This window comes from Impatiens glandulifera, unplaced genomic scaffold (genome assembly GCF_907164915.1).
Source record: "Impatiens glandulifera unplaced genomic scaffold, dImpGla2.1, whole genome shotgun sequence".
NCBI classification, from domain to species: Eukaryota; Viridiplantae; Streptophyta; class Magnoliopsida; order Ericales; family Balsaminaceae; genus Impatiens; species Impatiens glandulifera.
This window is the reverse complement of record NW_025919591.1, coordinates 91533-115292: the sequence shown is the minus strand read 5'-3', so window position 1 is coordinate 115292 and position 23760 is coordinate 91533. Positions and strand designations below refer to the sequence as shown.

At 39.3% G+C, this 23760-nt stretch overlaps 1 long non-coding RNA gene across 1 annotated transcript; it reads right to left on the bottom strand.

Moving 5' to 3' along the window:
- Window positions 1-1169: 1169 nt before the first annotated feature.
- LOC124918217 lies at window positions 1170-2428 on the bottom strand. Its single transcript, XR_007097354.1, has 4 exons — window positions 2377-2428; window positions 2208-2294; window positions 1949-2016; window positions 1170-1685 (listed from the first exon to the last, which is right to left on the bottom strand). It is a non-coding gene; the product is annotated as an uncharacterized LOC124918217 (long non-coding RNA).
- Between the last annotated feature and the right edge of the window lie 21332 nt (window positions 2429-23760).

The following is a 23760-nucleotide window of genomic DNA, read 5'->3' as shown; positions in this document are numbered from 1 at the left end:
TCCACGCAAGAAAGAATTGGTGCACGATTATTGCAGCTAGCCGGGAACGAATCTTCCTGTTGTAGTCGTTCGTCATCTAACAGCCGGACAACAACTTTCCCTTTTAAGACTTTCCTTTGTCTTTGTTAACAATTTTATAATTTTAAATGATTTTAAAACAAGTTCAAAACAAATATACAATTAAAGCAATTTCATGAACAAATTAAAATAAAATAATGTATATGAAGATATTTAACTTAGTTTAATATTTCACAATATCAAAATATTATGGGTTGAGTTGTGCTATAATATATAGAGATAAAAAAATAATTAAAAATATTAGTTGGGCTATAAATAGATTAGAGAAGTAACATTAAATAAATGGGCTGCTTGAAGCTTGATCTTCCTGACTTTACATCTTCATGTTTGAGGAGTGAAATTAAATGAAAAATCTTCTAATTTGAAATTAGAATATCTATTATGAAATATTAAATTTCAATTTTTTTTTTATTAAAAACACATTAATCTTACGTAGTCTATATAATAAAAATATTATTTAAAAAGAAATAAAAAAGAAAATTTGGTTGAAATATGAAATTTGTAGTTGTTATTGTTATGATGCCTACGTTTTTCTGGCAATTTTAGTACAAACATGGTAATTGATAGTTTAAATATTAATTTAAGATTTCACATAAAATTATGATATTTATGGTATATCAAATATTCTATATACATTTATATACCATACATAGGTAAACTCAACTATTTGTTAATAATAATAATAATAATAATAATAATATATAAAAAAGAAAATAATTATCTTTGAGATAAAAATCAAATGGTTGGCTGTCTGACATCCCTTTTTCCAAAATGTTTAATTTATTCCTCACTTTGTGCCCTCCGTTTTTTCAAAACCAAACAATACTTAATTTTTTAAAGATTTCTATTTAGTTTAAATAAAATTAAATGAATTTGAATGTTTAAGAAATAATTTGAATAATATGAAGCAAATTAATAAGATAAATTAGATGTATTCAACTCGTTCCATTCAATTTAGTTCCCTTAAATTCTCGAGACACTGTTTATACTATAACCAAAAAAAGCTTCATCATATCATAGATCGATTTGGGATCTTCTCAAACACTTTTAACCATTTGACCAACTTATATATCTGTATAAAACTAGTACTGTATGGGCTAAGAATATATTATTATAAGCACTTTCAAGAGCAAATACACAAAATTTTGAAGAAATGTTGGAAAATCAAGCTTGAAGAGTCAGTCCATTTTGTAGTTTAACAAACCAACTCAGACACACAGTTGATCATAGAGAAAACAATCAATAACATTAGGTCATTATTACTACTAACATAGATGGATACCTGTTCCAACATCTATTTTCTTCCATACATACACACAAAGCACCCGTCTTCAGTGAAGGTGCCTACTTATACACAATAACTGCCCCTCCATGGTGGAGGAGGGGCAATCGGTAGACAGTTACCCTACCGCTCCCCTCTTATCGATTGAGCAATCCATGATTTACCAATCATCAATCTTGATTCTTGAGAATAACAAGATTATCATGAAACTGCTACTACCATATTGCTCATTGTGGCTGGCTCATGTATTGTGCTCGAAACTTTAGAGGGTGGCCAATAGCGAAACACCGACCTACCAAGGATATTCTCGATAGGAAGTGGTCCCCTGAAAATAAAGGTATGAACAAATCTCATGTCAAAATAAACACTTTGCATCATTCTTAAACCTAAACTTACTTTCTTTTTTGTTTGTTTTTACAACCAGGGTTTATTTCATTAAAGAAGCTAGCACAACCCCTCATAACCATATCCTCAGTTTAATTAGGGCGTTCTTAGTGGGAATTATTCACTTTGAGCTACGCTGATGAATTTTTAACCGACACTAAACGGGTAACTAGAGCACAAGTGTATTATGTATTGGATAATTACCAATTGTGTGAATCACAACTGTTGTTACGGATGTCCCCCAGTACGAAGACATAACCTTCGGGCACAACCTGTAGAACACAAATTCAACCCTTTAATATAATTTTGGAATTCATTGGCAATATACACGAGGTACTCAGTCTAATCAAGATGTTCCATCCAATCTCATTGTTGACACTTGTTGAATAATTTTTCCTAATCCTTTACTGTTCAAAAGAGAAAATTATTTTAACTACGAGGAAAACAGACGAGAAATTTATACCATTTCGTCCATCTCATAACCAAGTGGTTCTAAAATGAAGTCCTCATCTTGTTCAACATCATTCACAACCAGTTTACCATTTCGAACCTGTTAATACACAAGAATACATGATACTGAAATGGAGTACAGTGAATTATATGAAAGTAATCATCGAGAACAAACAACTCACCTCTACATAATCCCCCTCGGGCCCCTCCTTTGCCACAACTCTTTTGATAAACCATAATCAATTGTGGTTTCTAAAGGTAACATTGACAAAGAAGAAAGTGTTACATGTTAGGGTTGGACAAATTACTGAATTATGTGGTTTTATGATTTAGGACAGCGAAAGCGAAAGCAAAAGCAGTGTTTTTGAAGAAGAGATTTGAAGAAGAAAAAGGATCTCAATTCATTAACAGCCAAGAAGAAGAAAAGGTACATAACAACCTTTAAGATTTTCCATAACATTGATAAAGAGATTTTGGATTGTTATACCAAAACATTACAATATTACAGTTACATAACTACCTTTCATAACTACCCATTTCATAACAACCCACTACACAAACAGTTACTAACTTCTAACTTGTATAACTGTCTAAACTTATCATAAATACAACACACAACAAACATAACTGTCATACAATTTTACTTAAATTACTAGCTACATGTAACATTATTCCCCCTTAAAACGTTTGTCGTCCACGACGAACAGTTCTTGCTTTGGTTTGTTTCCATGTTGGGAACATTTTAGGGAATTGAATATGCATTGTTTCAAAATCTTCCCATGTTTTGTCTTCAGGACCTGAACCTTCCCATTCAACCAAAACTTGTGTCTTTTTTATATTTCGAACTGTAACCTCTCGTTCCCCTACTATCCTGCCTTTCCTGTCAGTTTCCTTGGTTTGGGGGATTTCCACAATGGCAGTAGGGGTGCCTTGGAAACTTTTTAACTGAGATACATGAAAAACATTGTGTATTTTTGCACCAGCTCCTAGCTCCAGTTTGTAAGCCACATTACCGATCATTTCCAGCACTTTGAATGGTCCAAAAAATTTAGGAGACAACTTGTGAAAACATTTTCGAACAGATAATTGTCTATAGGGCTGTAGTTTTAACAGGACCCAAGCTCCTACCTCAAGTATCACATATGTTCTTTTCTTATCTTGCACCTGTTTCATTCGGTTTTGTGCTCTTTGCAGGTGAAACTTCAGTAATTGGAGAGTTGCTTCTCGTGCAGAAAGAGTTAAGTCCACTTCTTCAACTCTTGAATCTCCAGCGACATATGAGGTGTGAATTGGTGGAGAATACCCATAGACAGCTTCAAAGGGTGAGGTTTGGATGGCTGAATGGAAGTTGGTGTTATACCACCACTCAGCCAATGGCAACCAACGAACCCATTCCTTGGGGGATTGTCCAGCCATACATCGTAGGTAAGTGCCTAAACATTTGTTTACAATTTCTGTTTGTCCGTCTGATTGAGGATGATATGCTGTGGACAGATTTTGCTGCACCTGCTGTATCTTCAGGAATTCTCGCCAAAAGGTACTTAGGAATACTTTATCTCGATCACTGACTATAGACAAAGGCATCTTATGAAGTTTAGAGACATTATTGACAAAAGCTTCAACGACTGTTTTGGCAGAAAATGGATGTCGCAGCTAATGAAATGTTCCATCTTGGACAGTCTGTCCACCACCACGAAAATTATAGATTTACCTTGTGTTTTAGGGAGATTTTCTATAAAATCCATGGAGATGGATTCCCAATATCGATTTGGAATTGTTAATGGCTGTAACCTGCCTTTATATGCCATATTATCTGACTTATTTTTTTGACATGTCTCGCAGGTTCGAACAAACTCCCGCACATCCTTAGTCATTCCTGACCAAAAGTATACTAGCTGCAATTTCTTTTGTGTGACCAGTGAGCCTGAATGTCCCCCTTCTGCACCACAATGTATTACTGCTATCAGTGTGGTCCTCAATTCAACGTTTCGTGAAAACTACTAATTTCCCTCTTTTTCTCAATGTGCCATCGATATAAGTGAAATCCGGGTGAGAATTTGGTGCATCACTTATTTCTTGAACAAGCTTGACCAGATTTAGATCTGTGACATACGTTTCTTGTATTTGTTTTTGCACAGTTGTATGGTATACCGAAATTTCTGCGCATTGGACCTTTGTATCCCGCCTGGATAACGAATCTGCCACCAGGTTCTCTTTTCCCTTTTTATACTGAACTGTGAAATCATAACCTACCAATTTGTAAAACCACTTTTCTTGTGCAGGAGTCTGCACTCTTTGTTCTAGTAGGTACTTAAGCACTTTATGGTCTGTTTTCACCACAAATGTTTTATATTTGAGGTAGGTTCTCCACTTCTGCACAACAAACGTTAAGGACATCAATTCCTTTTCATAAGTCGATGATGGCAGCTTCCCGGATTCGATAGCTTTGCTGATAAATGTTATTGGGCGACCTTCCTACATCAACACTGCACCAATGCCTGCTCCGCTTGCGTCCGTCTCTACAACAAATGGAGTCTGAAAATTCGGCAACGGCAGAACTGGAGGAGATATCATCATTTGTTTCAGCAATTGAAATGCATCATCTGCTTCTTTGTTCCAACCAAACTGTCCCTTTTGCAGCAGAGAAGTAAGGGGTCGAGCAATGCTTAATGAATCTACGGTAATACCCGGTTAAGCCTAGGAATCTCTTCAGTTGTTTTGGTGATTGTGGAACGGGCCATGCGCTCATTGCTTCCAGTTTCTCCGGATCTGCAGCTATTCCATTTTCGTCCAAAATGTGTCTCAGGTATGCAATTTGATTACAGCCAAAACTGCACTTCCCTTTATTTAAAACTAATTGATGTTGCTGTAATATAAGTAATACTTGTCTCAGATGAAATATATATGCTCCTTCCAGTTTGGACTGTAAACCAGAATATCATCAAAGAAAACTGTTAGATAAAATTAGATCGGTTAAATAAAAACTTAACAAAAACAAATTTCTTGTGCAGAAACAGGCAAAAAATCCAACCGGTCAAAGAACTAAACCGGTTAAGAAACTCAACCGGTCAAGCAATCAAACCGACCAAAAACATGACCGAACAAGAAAGACAAGATCAGTCAAAACAGAAGGCCAGAATCATTGAATAATCGGTCAATCAGAAGATATGAAAAACCGGAAGTCATCCGGTTAGCATAAACAACCGACCAGCATAAAAAGACATTTCGGGTATTTGTTGAGAATGATACCGAAGGAACAGACTTAGTATTGTCATATTCATACAAGTCTGAGGATAGTCTGCAGGCTGCAGAAGACCGTCCTACAAGATCTTTCTGCTTCAGGATAAATCAGAAAGACAATCTTCCAGGTATAGACAACTGTCCAACCGACAATTGCCATATTGAGTAAAAGACAAACCTAGCCGGTTTGACCTACACACTGGAAGACTAGACCGCCAGGTCTGAAGACTAGACCGCCAGGTCTGAATAACTGAACTTCTGCTCAACCAATCTGATTCAAGAAAATGAAATGTGACCGTTGGCACATTTACCTATAAAAGAAGGAGCTGAAGAGGAATAAATGCGGGTCACAAGTTCTGAATTTTCTACAGCCTAAGTAAAAGATTGTGATCTATCTCTAGAAAGATTAAGCGCTTATTTGAAGTGTATTTACAATTTCGGTTAAAATTGTACGAGTGTTATAGAGCAGGAAATAAGTCTCGATCGGATTGTGTTTGTATTCCTTAGTGAATATCCTCATCGCGGTTTCGAGAGGAAGGGGTGACGTAGGAGTTTCATCTCCGAACATCCATAAAAACCTGTCTTGTTATTTACTTTCCGCCTGCTTTACTTTATAACCGATCTGCACTAACCTACTAATACCGCTCCAACCGATTCAACATCACCTAAACCGAATTACTAAGCTCCAAAACCGACCTAGCAATCTCCAAACCTGTCCCATTCAAATCCGGTTCTGCCTATCTCGTGTGTGTGCTGCTTCAACCTGAAATAAACCACTTCCGCGCTTGAACTCTGTTCAAGGGTTTGTGACAGTTTGTGTAGTATTGAAACCCCGATATTAATCTCTAACCGAATTAATCACCACATTTGAGTGAGACGCGCTAACCGGCCAACCCCGGTTCCCCAGCCGCGACCTAGATCCTAACAATTGGTATTAGAGCAGTTAGTTTCAATACTCAAGCAAACATGTCGTTCGATAGGCCCCTAATGCTAGAAGGTGACGACTTTGCCAACTGGAAGGCACTCATGTACTTGCATTTAATCACCATGGATGACGAGATGCAGTTCATCATAGCCGAAGGACCGATAATAATTGATAAAGACAGAAAGGATTGGATAGCTGAAGATGGAAGAAGAAACAATCTGGATAACCATGCCAGAAACCGCATCTCAAATGGTTTGGAAAGAAACACGTATTGCAAGGTCCGAGATTGCAAAACAGCAAAGGAAACATGGGAAGCGGTGATTCAGATTCATGAGGGAAATGAAAGAACCAAGGAAAATAAGATAATGGTGGCTACTCAGAAGTTTGAAAACATCAAGATGAGACCGGGAGAAACAATGAGAGAATACAGTGACCGATTCACAGGTGTGATAGACGAGCTAACAACTCTTGGCAAGAGGTATGACAACAAGGAAGTCATCATGAAAGCGTTAAGATCTCTTCCAAGTGCATGGGACATAAAGACAATGGTGATGAGGGAATCAAACTTCCTAAGCAAGATGAAGCTACACGATGTATTCGAAGATCTTAAGGCATATGAGTTTGAAATGAGATCTAGGATTCAAGAAGAAGTCTCAGCCTCAACCTCAACTAGAGCATTGATCACATCCACAGAACCGGTTGCTCCCGCACCGATTAGAACCGCTGAACAGTTCACCGAGGATGCCATGGAAATGCTTGCACAAAAGTTTGGGAGATTCATGAAGAGAAGCCAACCGACAAACAACAACTATAACTATGGTGATAAATCTAATGTAAGATGTTATAACTGCAATTGTTTGGGACATTTCAAGTGAGAATGCAGAAACCAATGAGGGATGACCAGAAATCGGACAATCAGAATAACCGAAATAACTATCAACAAACCGGTGAAGGAAGTGAGGTTCAGAAAGCACTGATAGCCGATCATGGAGGAAGCTTATGGGCTCACAGTGACAGTGATGATGAACTCACATGCCTCATGGCAAACGAGGAATAAGTATTTGACTCTCCTTGTGAAGAATTTACTAAAGATGAGTTATATAATACATTGAATGATATGGTAGCAGAGTATAAGAACCTATTAACTTTATTACCCAATCAACTCAACCTTAGAACCGACCTCATAGTACCTACCTTGATCGAACCAAAGACCATACAACCTGATGAAACCCCTACCCTAGAAACTGAGGCAGCAATTGAACTACCCTCTGAGACCGAACAGCTCAATGAGCCAGTTCAAGAGCTGACCGAAGAGGAAAATGCCCAAATCCATTATCGAATGGCCGCATGGAAAAGATCTAGTGAAATGGTAAGCAAAATGTGTAGTTATAAAAGACACCCTACGTGCATGTTTGGTCTAGGATACAAAAACAATAGATCCAACAACCGGAAACACTTCGACATCATGAGGCTCACAAAGGATAATCTTCCCTTTGTAAGTTTTGTCAGAAGTTTCTTAACCGTTGAAGAGGAATTAAGTGCCTATTATACGAAAGACAAACTAACCTATGTAGGTCCAACTGATTCTGAAAAATGGCTTCACCCCGAGAAAAGGAAAGCCAACCAGTTCAAAAATAGGCAAGCCAACTCACAACCACATAGGACAAACCAAAGATCATCCCCACATAAGGCCTTCTTAGGAAAGCAGAAAGACTCAAAACCGAGTGCAAGAAAATTAGTTAAGACATTAACCAGGAAAACTGTCCGCTTTGTCAAAGTCTGGATACCTAAGGGACTAATCGCTTGTGGACCCAAGTAAATGTGGGTACCAAATAGTTGTAAATATGTACATTTTACAGGATATGAAGAAACGGCTAGGAAACTCTGAATGGTACTTGGATAGCGGTTGCTCCAAGCATATGACCGGGAACAACAATCTTCTAACCGACATCAGAATAGAAACCGGTGCATTGATCACCTTCGGTGACAACTCAAAAGGTAGAACTGTGGGCAATGGTAAGATTGTCCATGGTAACTTGACAATTGATAATGTACTCTTAGTTGAAAACCTACGTTTTAACCTGCTAAGCATTAGTCAAATGTGTGATGCTAGATACACTGTAAAATTTCTCAAACATGCATGCTTAGTTAAAAACTCTCAAGGTATCACACTGCTAACCGGAAATAGGTTAGGAAACATTTACAAGGTAGATTGGAAAAATATAGTAGAATATCCTGTCTACATGATAGCTAAAACCGATCAAACCTGGCTGTGGCATAAAAGACTAAACCACTTAAACATGAAAACCTTAAACTATATTCGCGGTAAAAAGTTAGTCGAAGGAGTTCCTGACATAGTGTTTAATAAGGATAAGGTCTGTTTAACATGTCAAATGGGTAAACAAACTAAGTCAACCTTTAAAAGTAAAGGACACATTCAATCTAATCAATGCTTAGATCTTCTTCACATGGATTTATTTGGACCGATTAGGGTCGTCAGCCTAGGAGGTATGCTTTACACTATGGTAGTTGTTGATGATTACTCTAGGTATACATGGGTAATATTCTTGCCATCCAAACGAGAAACCGCATCAAACTTGATCACACTGCTTAAACGTTTGTAAAATGAAAAATCAACACGCATTAATAGCATTAGGAGTGATAGAGGAACCAAATTTACAAATAGTACTCTAAATGCATTCCTTGATGAATCCGGTATTAGACACGAGTTGTCTAGTGCTAGGACTCCTCAACAGAACGGCCTGGCCGAGAGAAAAAACCGAACTCTCAAGGAAGCCGCACGGTCCATGATAGCCGATTCGGGTATTGCCCAGAAATTCTGGGCTGAAGCTATCAACACCGCATGTCATACACAAAATCGGTCTCTAATTAACAAGTTTCACAACAAAACACCTTATGAGGTATACTTTGATAGGGTTCCTAACCTTAGGTATCTTAATATTTTCGGTTGTAAATGCTACATTCACATAAATGGCAAAACCTATTTATCTGCTTTTGATACAAAATCCGATGTTGGAATCATGTTATGTTACTCAGCAGTTAGTAAAGCATATAGAGTATATAACACTAGAACTTTAACCGTGGAGGAATCACTTCATGTTGTTTTCGATGAATCAATTGAAAGCAACACTGCATCATGCTTTGATCTACACAGCATATTGGAAAATAACAATATCCATTCTGATAGTGAAAATGAGATTCCGGTTTTTAGACGGTTTGTCCACGACCAAATGGGTAATGATGAAACCAGCCGGATCAATCTGTCCCACGGCAGGAAGCTGACACTTCGGTCAAAACCGAGGAAATCGGTCGGTCTGACACTCTTGTTCAGCCTACCGATATGTCTAGCCTTGATCAAGTAAACGGTGATTTGGTAGACACTCCTGAACCGAACCTCAAAAGGAACATAAATCATCCTCCTGAGCTAATTATAGGTGACCCTTCAGAACCCATTCGAACTAGGCGACAAATCCTGGAGGAATATTTCAATTCCGCTTTCATATCCCAGATTGAGCCTAAAAAGGTGGATGAAGCATTGTCAGATCCGGATTGGATCTTGGGAATGCAAGAAGAGTTAAACCAGTTTAAGAGTAATAAACTCTAGTACCTAGTCCTTAGAACGAAAGATCAACCGGTAATAGGAATAAGATGGATATTTAGAAATAAACTCAGTGAAGACGGTTTGGTCACGAGGAACAAATCCAGATTAGTGGCACAAGGATACAAATAGGAAGAAGACATTGATTTTGAAGAATCATTTGCCCATGTAGCTAGGATTGAAGCTATTAGGATTTTTCTAGCCTTTGCTGCATTTAAAAACTTTAAAGTTTTTCAAATGGATGTTAAAAGTGCATTTTTGAATGGTGATCTACGTGAAGAAGTATATGTTGAACAACCACCCGGTTTCAAAAATGCTGAACTGCCCAATCATGTATACCGGTTAAACAAAGCACTATACGGTTTAAAGCAAGCTCCTAGAGCCTGGTATGACACACTAACCGCATTCTTGTTCAAACATGACTTCACCATCGGTTCGGTGGACAAAACACTATTTAAATTTGAGAAAAAGGAACATATCCTACTTGTTCAAATATATGTAGATGATATCATCTTCGGTTCAACCGATCCTAACCTATGTGATAAATTCTCAACCCTGATGACTAACAAATTTGAAATGAGTATGATGGGAGAATTAAGTTTCTTCCTAGGTCTTCAGGTTAAGCAACTCGAAGAAGGAAATTTCATAAGCCAACCCCCAAGTACACTAAGGAACTTCTAATGAAATTTGGGATGGACACGTGCTCCTCAGCCGCTACTCCAATGAGCTCATCGGTCAAACTGGACAAGGATGATGATGGTCAAGCAGTAGACCTGACAACTTACCGAGGAATCATCGGTTCTCTTATATACCTGACAGCAAGTAGACCGGACATACTATTTGCGGTCGGTGTGTGTGGAAGATTCCAGGCTAATCCAAAACAATCTCACTACACAACCGCAAAGCGAATCTTGAAATACCTAAAGGGAACTCCTGAAGTCGGTCTGTGGTATCTAAAGGACTCATCTTTTAACCTCATAAGTTACTCAGATGCAGATTATGCAGGTTGCAAGGTTGATAGAAAAAGCACCAGCGGAACATGCCAATTCCTAGGTGATCGGCTTGTTTCATGGCACAGCAAGAAAACGGACATCAGTTGCCACATCAACCGCAGAAACTGAATACCTGGCAGCCGGAAGTTGCGGTTCACAACTTTTTTGGATCCAACAACAATTGAAAGATTTCGGTATCATAGCCGAAGAGTCTCCAATTTTCTGTGACAACACAAGTGCCATAGAAATCACCTACAATTCAGTTCTACACTTTAGAACCAAGCACATTGACATAAGGCACCACTTCATTCGGGAACATGTCATGCTGAAGCATATCCGGCTGGAATACGTATCGATAGAACAACAAGTAGCCGATATCTTCACAAAGCCTCTGCAGGAAGCTAAGTTTTCTCAATTCAGACTCACACTTGGTTTAACCAATATTAGTCAGATTATTCCTAAAAATGCTTAAAAGGGAAATCGATTCGAACAGACAAAACCGGTAGTTCCTCCTAAATTGTCGGATTCCAAATTCACCAAGGTATCTATGGAAGAACCGCTTTGTCTATCAGTTAGAGTAAACCGACCGGTTACTTATTGCACGCACCAAATAACCGCATCGGGACGAATGACTGAAAACCAACCGGTTTGGAAGTAGTTTACTTCGGATTATTTGGCCTCCAAACAAAAAGTGGAATAATTATCTGTGTTTAAACTTATCTGTTTTGAAAAACTACCTTTTCAAAGTAAACGGTCATACCTCAAAAGACGTGAAGATACGATATCTTTCACCGTCCAGGCCTATGACCCACATCCTAGGTTGCAGACATGCTTATTTTATGCAAAATACATTATCCTATGGTTAATAGACATCATTACCTGCGACACACTGGATAATAAGATCATCCCCCCACTAATATATAAGTTAGGCAAACCTTAAACAAAACAGTCACAAGCTACAACTTATCCTCTTACTAAGACAAAATGTCTCAGTTTCCAAACATCCTTCAAGTGGATTTCGATTCAGCTCAAGGCACTGAGCATTATGAAGTCTTCAAGATGATTAAGTCACTTGAAGACACCGGTCTCAAACACTTTCTAGATGACAAACATGTCATCTTTCCGGAAACAGTCCTAGAATTCTATTACAATGCTAGGGTTTTTCGAGGTACTCCTCACTTTGACACCCACATTCAGTCCAAAGTGGGAGGAACTGTGTTTGATTTCACGGAAAGTGACTTCGCAAGATGCTTTGATCTTCCGAAGCAGGGGCTTACCGACCTAAACGTTCCGGCTGAACTAAAGGCCGAAATCGCCTTAAGCTTTGCTCGGTCAAACCGCCCGGTCAATGACCACGGTGCCAGGTCATTGCTGAGAGCTGAGTACCAGCTTCTCAACGATGTTATCGGTCGAAACATCCTGGGTAGGGATGTGACAAACACTTACTGTGCTGCAGTGTTTAACATGATGTCTGCCATAACCACGGGTACGCCAGTCAACTGGTCAAGGGTGTTGTTCAATGTCCTAATCTGGATGATCGACATTCGCCAAACCGGCCTCATCCCCCAGATAAGCTGCCTACTTTTGAAACTTGGGGTTCCACTCTGTCCGGGAGAAGGGTTGAACCAGGCACAGGTCATCACCAAAGAGGTCACCAACTCATTCTATGAGCGGTTTAAGAAGGCCTGGAAGAGAAGGAACCGCCACCTCAACTCATCCAGCAACTAAGTCACTCCTTCCTACAACCGGTCATTTTGCTGTACGCACCGGTTGTATCAGTATTCCACTCTATCATGATCATTTCAGTTTAGTCTATGATATTTTCGGTTTTAATTACTTATTTCCGGTTTCCTGTACCCTTTTCATTAATGATAAGTAACTTCCAACTTCCAACTACATGAGTAATTACTATCTAACAAGATTAGTTACTTTCCAACTAGATTCCTTACCTTGAGTTCCGCAACCGGTCAAAAGTAACTCCTTCCCAAGAAGTTTTGGAAACATAAATATTCTCTTCATTAATAAGACAAAACTGAATTTCAACATTAAATATTGCCATTTTCCCTCCATTTTCGGATCTATATAAGGAACCCCACCTTATCAACATAACACATCTCAAAACCAAAAATTCTTGAACTCTCTCTCTTGGAAAAGTTTGAATCATGTCGAGTCGAACTCTAAGGAACTTCTTGAGCATCGATTTCGATTCTTGAATGGAACATTGGAACCTGGAAACAAAGGAGCTCATGTTTGATTCACTCATCGACACTGGTCTTCGCACTTTTCTCGAAGAATCCGGACCCATACTCCTTCCGGACGTAATCGACTTCTTCAGAAATGCCTCTATGATAGGAGATTTCATTGTTTCCACAGTGAGAGGCCACTTCTTTTGCCTGGAGGAAACCGAACTCGCTCAAACGTTCAATCTGCCCACAGAAGGCTTTTCCGACTTCCCAACCCGGGTGGGAAGTGTAGCAACCGACTATTCAGAAATGTTCTCCGGAACTGAGGTGCCGGTGGAGAACCACGGGCTAAAAACCCGCATTGCCCACCACATCCAACTCCTCTACGAGATTGTCCACCGTTCCATCATTTGCCAATCTCCCAACCAACACTACTCCAAAAAGTTTTTTGACATAATGACCTACATTGTCAGCAATACACCCATAAACTGGTCATCGGTCATCTACCAAAACCTGAGGACTATGGTGGAGACCAAGAAAGATCTCGGTTACGCTCCTCACCTAAGCCGGCTCTTTCTTAAGTACCGTCCAGAATTTGGACCGGGTACACCGGCATCCCCATCAAACATTTTTGATATGGATGGGGTGGAGGACAAGCTCTCCAGAATAGTCATTACATAGGTTGTAATTTCATTTCCTATGTATTCTAAACCGATCAATGAATCGGTTTTTATCATGTATCTTTCATTTAAATGATTATCTGATGTTTAAGCTTGATAACCGGGTCAAAATCTACGGTATTATAATCTCCATCCATCTAACTAACCGGTTAATATCGATAAATCACTTCATTGAAAAATCCGTTCAAAATCGAAAACCGCATCATCGCGGTTAATAAAGCGCTTCATTTAAACGGTTACAAGAAAAACCTAACTCTCACGGTTAAATAACCGCAATGAAAACACAGATTGCCGCTCAAATCCCTTGGAGGGAATATTCCCGCCTTTAGTTTCCCGCCTACAGTTCCCGCCCATGGTTTCCCGCTAATAAGTTCCCGCCCATAGATTCCTGCCCATACTTTCCCGCCTTTAGTCTTTGGAGGGAAAATTCCCGCCTAATCATGATGGGACGGTTCGCGACGGTCGTAATTTCAAACTGCAACTATAAATAGGGTCTTTAGTCATTTTATTTCATTCTCACGCGAATTGGCTTTCTCTCTCTAGCTCTCAGTTTTCTCAAATCTCTTAAATTCTTACTCTCTCGGTTCGATTATCTAAAATGGGTCGCGATTCAGTGTTGTTCAAACATATCATCCAAGTCGACTTTGAGGAAATCCGGGCAAACGGTTCGGCTCTGGCAAAGCAGGTGTTATCCCGGATCTCCGAGTCCGGCCTCGAATACTTTATGGGCGGTCCATTCGTACTATACCAGGATGTGGTTAACGAATTTTTCTGAATCACATTTATCACCGGAGGATCAATAATTGCAAACATCGGCGGTCAACAGCTCGAACTGACGGAGGAGTCAGTCGCTAAAATCCTACATCTACCATCCGAAGGGAGCAACTTCTCAGCGGCCTTAGATGAGGAGACATTCGAGGCAGCTTGCCAGATTCTTTCGGAAACCGCGGTCCCTATCAAGAGCTCCGGAAAAAAATCATCTCTTCGACCGGAGTACCGACCACTGTGTGATATTTTCACAAAATCGGTCCAAGCAAGAGGGGGAAACTATGACAGTCTCACCCGGGAAAAAATTGAGATGCTTGCCAGTTTAGTCAACGACATCAAAATAAACTAGGCTAAGGTAATTTTCAATAACCTGTGTGAAATGGTGGATCCGACATCCACTCGGTCATGGGGATACGCCATCCCACTTGGAAAAATCATGCGCCACTTCAACATCAACACCGGTCCTGGTGCTCTTTTCGCCTCAAGTAAAATCATAAAGTCCCAACAATTCAAGGACAGGAAAAGCAACAGGAAGGCCTCCGGTTCTACGGGTGGCCGAAAGAAGAAAGCAACCGGTAAGAAAGCAGCTCCGGTTAGAGAAAAATCCGGAAGCAAGAAAGATAGACAACCAACCGGATCGGCTGATCCGCGGTCCGACACCCTCAATGATGAAGATTCGGCATCCAGCTCTGGCCGAACCGCTTCACAAAATACCGGAGAAGATCAGTCCGGTAAGGGGAAAGGACCAGTAGTCGAGGATCGATCGGTAAGTCATGATAATGTTGATACCGGTGCAAACGGCCTTGGGAAGGAAGATGTCCACGCTGATGATAATACCCGGAAAACGGCCGAGGATCTCGTCAGCAGAATTATGGATGAGATACACGAGCAGGCTCGCGCGGCAGCCGAGGTGTTCTTTCAATGGATCTGACACCGGCATCAGATATTATACAAGAACATGCTACCGGATCTCACCGCTAGCTAGAAATTCGAAAAGTTGATGGAGATGGAGGAGAAGGTCATCAGCCTCACAAAGGCTAACGACGTCACAACCGCCCTAGAACGAAACACGATAGTCGAACCGCGTGCTCGGTTACAAAGGCTCACCGAACACATTCAACGGTTTCAAGAAAAGCATACTCCGGGAACACCGAATTCTCAACTTCAACTTTTGGTGTTAGAATTGCTTACGGTCAAGGAAAGGGCACTGACCGAGGAGGTGGCGCGGCTTGAAACAGAGCTCGATCACCAAGATACATCGAACTCATCCAGATCGCCTCCTGAGGATGTTGGCGGTCAGAATCCGACCGATGAAGAGCTATCATTTCCTCCACCGGACCAGAACATCAACATAACCGAAGTAAGGACAGGTACACCTCCCAACGACCATCGAGCATCTGTTCAAACCGGGGATTCGGAACCGGCCGTAACGGAAGAGAGGGTCAAGACCCTCATTGAAGAATTCGTCAACGACGCAGTTCAACCATGGAAGAAGAAAATCAAAAAACCGCGTCTAAAGCCTTCGAGATAGCCGAGACAACAAAGGATGATCCAGGCAAGGCTGTCGAGCGGATCACGTTTGTTGAAACAAATTACGGTAATACGGATCAACTGTACGACGGTCATCTTGATCGAACCAAGGCATTGGAGGCTATAACTCCGAAGCTGGTGACCGACCTCGCTTCGGTCAGCCAAAAGGTAGCTGAGATGGAACGGTCTCAAGAAACGACCGATTAAAGATTGATAAAGGTCGATGAAGACCTGTCTCGATCAGGTGCCCAAGCCGGCTCAACACTTGACAGGGTAATAAACCTTGAAGAAAAGAATACGACCCTTGAGGAAAAGAATGCCAAGCTTGAAGCCGATCTCAAGGCGGTCACCGAACATGTGGCAGAATTAATAGCGGCTAAGTTGGCTGCCGATAAGGCAATTGAGGAGGCGAATGCTCTCGCGGCTCAGAAACTCCAAGATGCGCTGGACGAGCAAACCCGAATACAGAAGGAAGCGACAGCGGCTGATGCGAACATAGCCGGCCATATGCAAAACCTAGCGGTCAATGCACCGGCCATCGCAAAGTCCATAGCGGCTCAACAAACCGAAGATGCTAACCGGCTAAAGGCTCAACAAGAAACGTACAACAATTTTGCCAAAGGTCACAAGAAGTCCCAGGCGGTTGCTTCCTCTTCTGTTCCGGTTACACGAAAAAGAAAGGTTGCTTCGAGGAAGGCGGAAATCACCGGACTATTGAACAGAGTCACTGACACATTTGTTGACCCTCCACCCAACCCGGTTTTGTAAACCGAGGATGATTTCGAGGAAGAGCTCGAGCCACAACTCCAAAGACAGCGGTGTCTGAATGTGGTTCCAATCAGATCGATCGGTCAACCGTTCTCTCTTCACACCGGCACATCAGGCCGTTAAGGACCCTCTTCCAGGCCGGTTCAAGCGGACAAGGGAAAATCAGACGATGAACTGCTGGATCATTTCCTGCCGTCCAGATCGAAGAAATAAGAGCTTCATTTACTATCTTTACTTACGTTCATTTCGGTTTTATATATATATAGTATTTTTGACTTAACATATTTCTTATATATATAAAGTGATTTTTGGAAACCGGTATACTTCTTACTTCCTACATGGTTTTGAATATTTATTCTAAATAATCAAAAAGGGAGAAATTGATAAGATAAAAGATAAAATTTTTCAAAATTTTTCTCTAAATTTTCCAAATTTTTTCGAATAATTCTCCCAAGTTAGTTTCCAAAAATATGGCCAAACAAATTCTTAAAAACAAAATCGGCCTACATTTGCATTCTTACATGATTTTGAATATTTTAAATAAAATAATCAAAAAGAGAGAATTTATTAGATAAAATTAGATCGGTTAAATAAAAACTTAACAAAAACAAATTTCTTGTGTTGGAACAGGCAAAAAATCCAACCGGTCAAAGAACTAAACCGGTTTAGAAACTCAACCGGTCAAGCAATCAAACCGACCAAAAACATGACCGAACAAGAAAGACAAGATCAGTCAAAATAGAAGGCCAGTATCATTGAACAGTCAGTCAATCAGAAGATATGAAAAACCGGAAGTCATCCGGTTAGCATAAACAACCGACCAGCATAAAAAGACACTTCGGGTATCTGTTGAGAATGATACCGAAGGAACAAACTTAGTATTGCCATATTCATACAAGTCTGAGGACAGTCTGCAGGCTGCAGAAGACCGTCCTACAAGATCTTTCTACTTCAGGATAAATCAGAAAGGCAATCTTCCAGGTACAGGCAACTGTCCAACCGACAGTTGCCATATTGAGTAAAAGACAAACCCAGCCGGTTTGACCTACACACTGGAAGACTAGACCGCCAGGTCTGAATCACTGAACCTCTGCTCAACCAGTCAGATTCAAGGAAATGAAATGTGACCGTTGGCACATTTTACCTATAAAAGAAGGAGCTGAAGAGGAATAAATGCGGGTCACAAGTTCTGAATTTTCTACAGCCTAAGTAAAAGATTGTGACCTATCTCTAGAAAGCTTAAGCGCTTATTTGAAGTGTATTTACAATTTCGGTTAAAATTGTACGAGTGTTATCGAGCAGGAAATAAGTCACGATCGAATTGTGTTTGTATTCCTTAGTGAATATCCTTCTCGCGGTTTCGAGAGGAAGGGGTGACGTAGGAGTATCTTGCTGTTAATGAAGTTGTGAGTGCTGCATGTGTCGATTGGGATCACTACCGGCAGACTCCCAATCTTGCCCCGGATCTGGAGAGTTTTGGAAATTCTTGGAACCGGTTAAGGCATGTAGAGAAATGGCAGGCTCCTCCACTGAATTGGGCTGCAACAATGAAGGATCGTCAACAACCGTTTCTTGAACCAATTGGACATCTGGTAAGGCTTCTTGGTCATTAGCCGAGATCATAAACAACTTTGTTTTACACTTGTGGTTTGGTTCCCATTTCTGATCACATTTGTAACAAAAGCCTTTTCTCATTTTCTCATCAAATACAACAGGTTCTAATTGTTTCATCGAGCCCTGATTCCCTCCAGAAGAAGATGCATGAGGAATGCCCGAAAAAGAAGTCCGGTTGGTACTTGGCCCGACTGGTTTGGGCAGTAAAGGTGCTGATTTACTATACAAATGTCATCTGCTCCACAGGGATCTGTATATTGATTCTTGGGCTTTGGCCATCGACATAGCCTCGTTCAAAGTTTCTGGATTTCTAAGTTTGACAACATCTGCAATTTCCTCGTTCAGACCCGCCAGGTAACATTCTATCACGTACTCCCCGGGAAGGTTAAGCAATTTCTGAGAAATATTTATATATTGTTGATTGTAATACATGACTGATTCCTCATTCTGTCGTAGGTGCATAATCTGTCTCATGGGGGTGTCATACATAGAGGGACCAAAATGTGCTAGTAGATCTCTTCTGAACACTTCCCACGTCAAGATTTCTCGATGATTGCGTTGCTGCAAATAGGAACCGTACCACATTCGGACGTTGCTCGTAAAATGGATGGGAGCAATGTCTGTTTTGGTTTCATCCTCCGTCTTATCAACTCGGAAAAAATGTTCTGTAGATATGAGCCAACCTTCCACTTCGTTTCCATCAAATCGAGGAAAGTCGACTTTGGTGAGCCGGGTTGGAGGAATATGTCGAACGTTTCTATCACGTGGAGGGTTCTGACGGCCATTACCCTCGTGTCCCCTATGGCGATTTTCTTGGCCAAGAATATGAATTTGTTCTTCAGTGGCCTTCATACGAGTTTCAATAGTGTCCAATCTACGATCCATTCTAGTGTTCACATCAAGAAAGGAGGCAGTTAACGTTTCGATGGAAGCACGAAGGGCATCAATCTTTGACTGTTGTCGGGTTTTCACCATGGTAGGATTGTATGGCTCTGATACCAAGATGTTACAGGTTAGGGTTTGACAAATTACTGAATTATGTGGTTTTATGATTTAGGACAGCGGAAGCAGTGTTTTTGAAGAAGAAGAAGAGATTTAAAGAAGAAAGAAGAATCTTGTCGTGACCTTACTGTAAATCACGATATAAATCTCACAATAATAGTTTCGTAGAATAGATAAAGAAGAATAGAACGAGTAAAAGAACAGAATGAGAATAGAATAGGTAGATGAATAGAAGAATAGATTGATAAAAGAAATAGAATGAATAGAAGAACAGACTGAATAGAAATTGGGAGTTTATTAGGGTTAGGGTTACCAGGAGCGACGGCTCTGGTAATTAGAAAGAGAAAGTATAACAATTTAGAATACCAAAAATATAATTCCTCTCCTTACAATTCTATCTTTATTTATAGACTAACAAATTATAAAATAACCCTTAAAAGATATAACTACGTCTATTTCAACCCTCAGTAATTTTGGAAATAGAATCCTCATCTTTGGAAATAGCATCCTCATCTTTGGAAATAGAATCCTCATTGTTGTGAATATTTGATTCACAACATCCCCTTCCCCTTAAGAACTTCCTTGCCCTTTTCGAACGTGGCTTCTGCATCGGAAACTGTTTACAGAATTCAGGGATTTGGGCTGATAACAGAGTTGTAGACTCAGCATTCATAAAAAATAGTCGACCCCCAAAACAACCGTCACCCTTCTTCACATTACGAGCTACGTCGTCCTCTGTCATTATATAAAAGGAACTGCACTCTTTATCACCCGACAGTCGAATCTTCTCACCTGATAACCTAGCTTTCATAACTCTCGCCTCGAAATCAAGGCTCACTGGTCCATATTTAGTCATCCAATCAACTCCCAAAACCATATCATAACCTCCCAACTTGATCGTTCGGAAGTCTAGTAGAAAATCATGACTCTGCATTTTCCAAGTCAAATTTGTGCATAAGAATCGACTAAATATTCTGCCTCCGTCTGTAATAGTTACCCCCATAGGCATTGTTTCCTTTAAAACACAACCCAACTGAGATGCAGTATCCTCATCAATAAACAAATGCGTACTGCCACTATCAATTAATATAGTGATTTTCCTTTCCTTGAGTTGCCCAAAAATCTTGAGCGTAGCATTATTAGCACTCCCATTAAGAGCGTGCATTGAAATTGAACCCCCGTCGTTAACTCCTTCGACTCTAGCCTCCTCTTTAGCCTTAAGATAGTCATCATAGATATATTCGGCTTTGGACTCCTCTTTAGTTTTAAACCAGACATCTATCTCGTCTTCCATTGCTTCAATATTGAATAACTAATGACGATTGGGGCAAACGTGATCTTTGGAATATTTTCCGTCACACTTAAAACAAATACCTTTAGCACGTTTTTCTCTCATTTCTTGTTGGTTATTACTCCATGGAGGTTTTGGTTGTGTTACATTTGGGGTCTGAGTTGACAATTTGGTGAATACTTTCTTTTCCTTACCAAGAGGTTCGAGGAACTCGTCCTTCACCTTAACCAGCTTTATTGCCCGATCTAATGTCATTGGTTCTACCATCTTTAAAACTTCTTTTAATTCAGGTTGTAACCCTCCCATGAAACTCTTCACATAGTATTCGTCATTCTGTGGAAAGCATTTAGCTGCAACCAATGCTCTTAGCTCTCGCCATTGATAGATATAATCTTTCAAAGTCCCTGTCTGTCTCAACTGATTAAATTCTATTATCACATCTTGGTGTCCCTCTTCTTGAAATGCTAATAACACCTCTTCAGAGAGTTCTTCCCAATTTGGTAATGGGTGATCTATCAGATAATCGTAAAACCACACATCAGCCTCACCAGAAAGAAAATAAGACACGTAGCTTACCTTTTTTTCTTCGGGCATTGTGAAGTGATCAAAAAATTTATTGACTCTTTTGATCCATCCCTAGGGTTTGAACCATCAAATTTGTCCAGATCCATCCGTGGTTGCTTAATAGACATACCTCCCGCAGTCCGTATCGAATTAGGACATGTCGTTTGCTTCTGATTACTGATATGAGTCCCAGTTATTCCAAAATTTTGTCCGACCGGCTGTTTGTCTGGCCTTCTGTAAATCCCATCTCCCTCATAAGGGGTTGTTCCATATCCAGATCTCGGCTGTAGTGGAGGTGTATTTGAACCTCCTCCTTTGTCTTCGGTTGATTTATTATTTGTGTTGGGATTCTTGGATTCCAACAGCCTTATTATAGATTCAAATTTTCCAGCTTTATCTTTCTGCATAATCTCGAAGTTACGAGAAGTTTTCCTTATTTTTGAGATTTTTTAGGTGTAGTAACTGGAACTTATCATTAATTTGTGATTCGATCGTCTCGATGCGTTTGGTCAGATTCTGGATCATCTCTTCATTACTTTTGCTACGTGAATTCACCATTCTCAACGGAAGTCCGAGGATCGTAAGCTCTGATACCACTTGTCGTGACCTTACTGTCAATCACGATATAAATTTCACAATAATAGTTTCGTAGAATAGATAAAGAAGAACAGAACGCGTAAAAGAACAGAATGATAATAGAATAGGTAGATGAATAGAAGAATATATTGATAAAAGAAACAGAATGAATAGAAGAACAGACTGAATAGAAATTGAGAGTTTATTAGGGTTAGGGTTATAAAAATATAACAATTTAGAATACCAAAAATATAATCCCTCTCCTTACAATTCTATCCTTATATATAGACTAACAAATTATAAAATAACCCTTAAAAGATATAACTACGTTTATTTCAACCCTCAGTAATTTTGGAAATAGAATCCTAATCTTTGGAAATAGCATCCTCATCTTTGGAAATAGAATCCTCATTGTTGTGAATATTAGATTCACAACAGATCTGTCAATTCATTAACAACCAAGAAGAAGAAGAAGAAAAGGTACATTACAACCTTTAAGATTTTCCATAACATTGATAAAGAGATTTGGGATTGTTATACCCAAACATTACAGTATTACAGTTACATAACTACCTTTCATAACTACCCATTTCATAACTACCCACTACACAAATAGTTACTAATTTCTAACTTGTATAACTATCTAAACTTATCATAAACACAACACACAACAAACATAACTGTCATACAATTATACTGAAATTACTAGCTAAATGTAACAGAAAGCCCTAACAGATATGGAATGCCATTGAAATAGTATGAATCAGTAAACCGGTAACTAAAAGGTTGAATTGAACTACCATATTACATATTAGAAAGGATCTGAGCTGAATAAAAGAGTTGATCGGAAAAACGAATCGTCAATCGGAGAGTCAAAGAAGAGACGACGCCCGTTTACCAGCCACAACCACCGCCGGTCCGTCAAAGCAACTGCCGACGAAGGAGATGAGAAGACTTGGAGAAGAAGAATGGAATCAGGAATAATGATGAAAATGGTAAGGAAATTGTATACGACTACTTTTCATGAGAGATTCAAGATTAAAATTACTAAAATAGCCCTAAAGGAAATTTCTTTCCTAGTAAGAGATTTGACCAAATTGGTAGAGCTTGTTTGATTCATCTTATCCAACTTATTTATTCCTTAAATAATTATTACATTTAGTTTTATTTATTCACTTAATTGTTACAATAAAGATAATTGGAGGGCACAAGTCAAGAATAAATTTTGGGAGAAGAATCAAACAAAAAATAAACAAAAGTTAAAATTTTAATAAAATAATTTATTCAAATTATTTAAAGTGACACCAAAGATAACTAATGTGAATTATATAAGAATTAGTTCATGTATTTGCACAAGTAATGATATAAAAATCGAGAAAAAAAAATTACGGTAAAAATGTGATATCATTTTTAATTTAATTTTTAACCGTTTTAAGTTTATGAGCAGGTCAACCCGCAATTCGACCCAAGTATCAATTTCCTCTCACATATATATCCAAATTAATAACAGCTTACGACCCGGCAATCCGGACACTTTGAAAATTAAGTATCATTATATATATATATATATATATATATATATATATATATATATATATATATATTAGTTAGTTAAAAAGTTAAACTTATATTGTTAAAATGTCACGCGTTCATCATATTTGGTGTTGAATTTAAAATATAAAGTTTTATTAGCCTTATTTATTAGAGAGTTGTACTTGTTTTTGTTATATTGCAAGTTCGAAATATACCTATAGCATTTTTAATTTTATTTTTAACCGTTTTAAGTTTATGGGTGGGTCAACCCGTAATCCGAC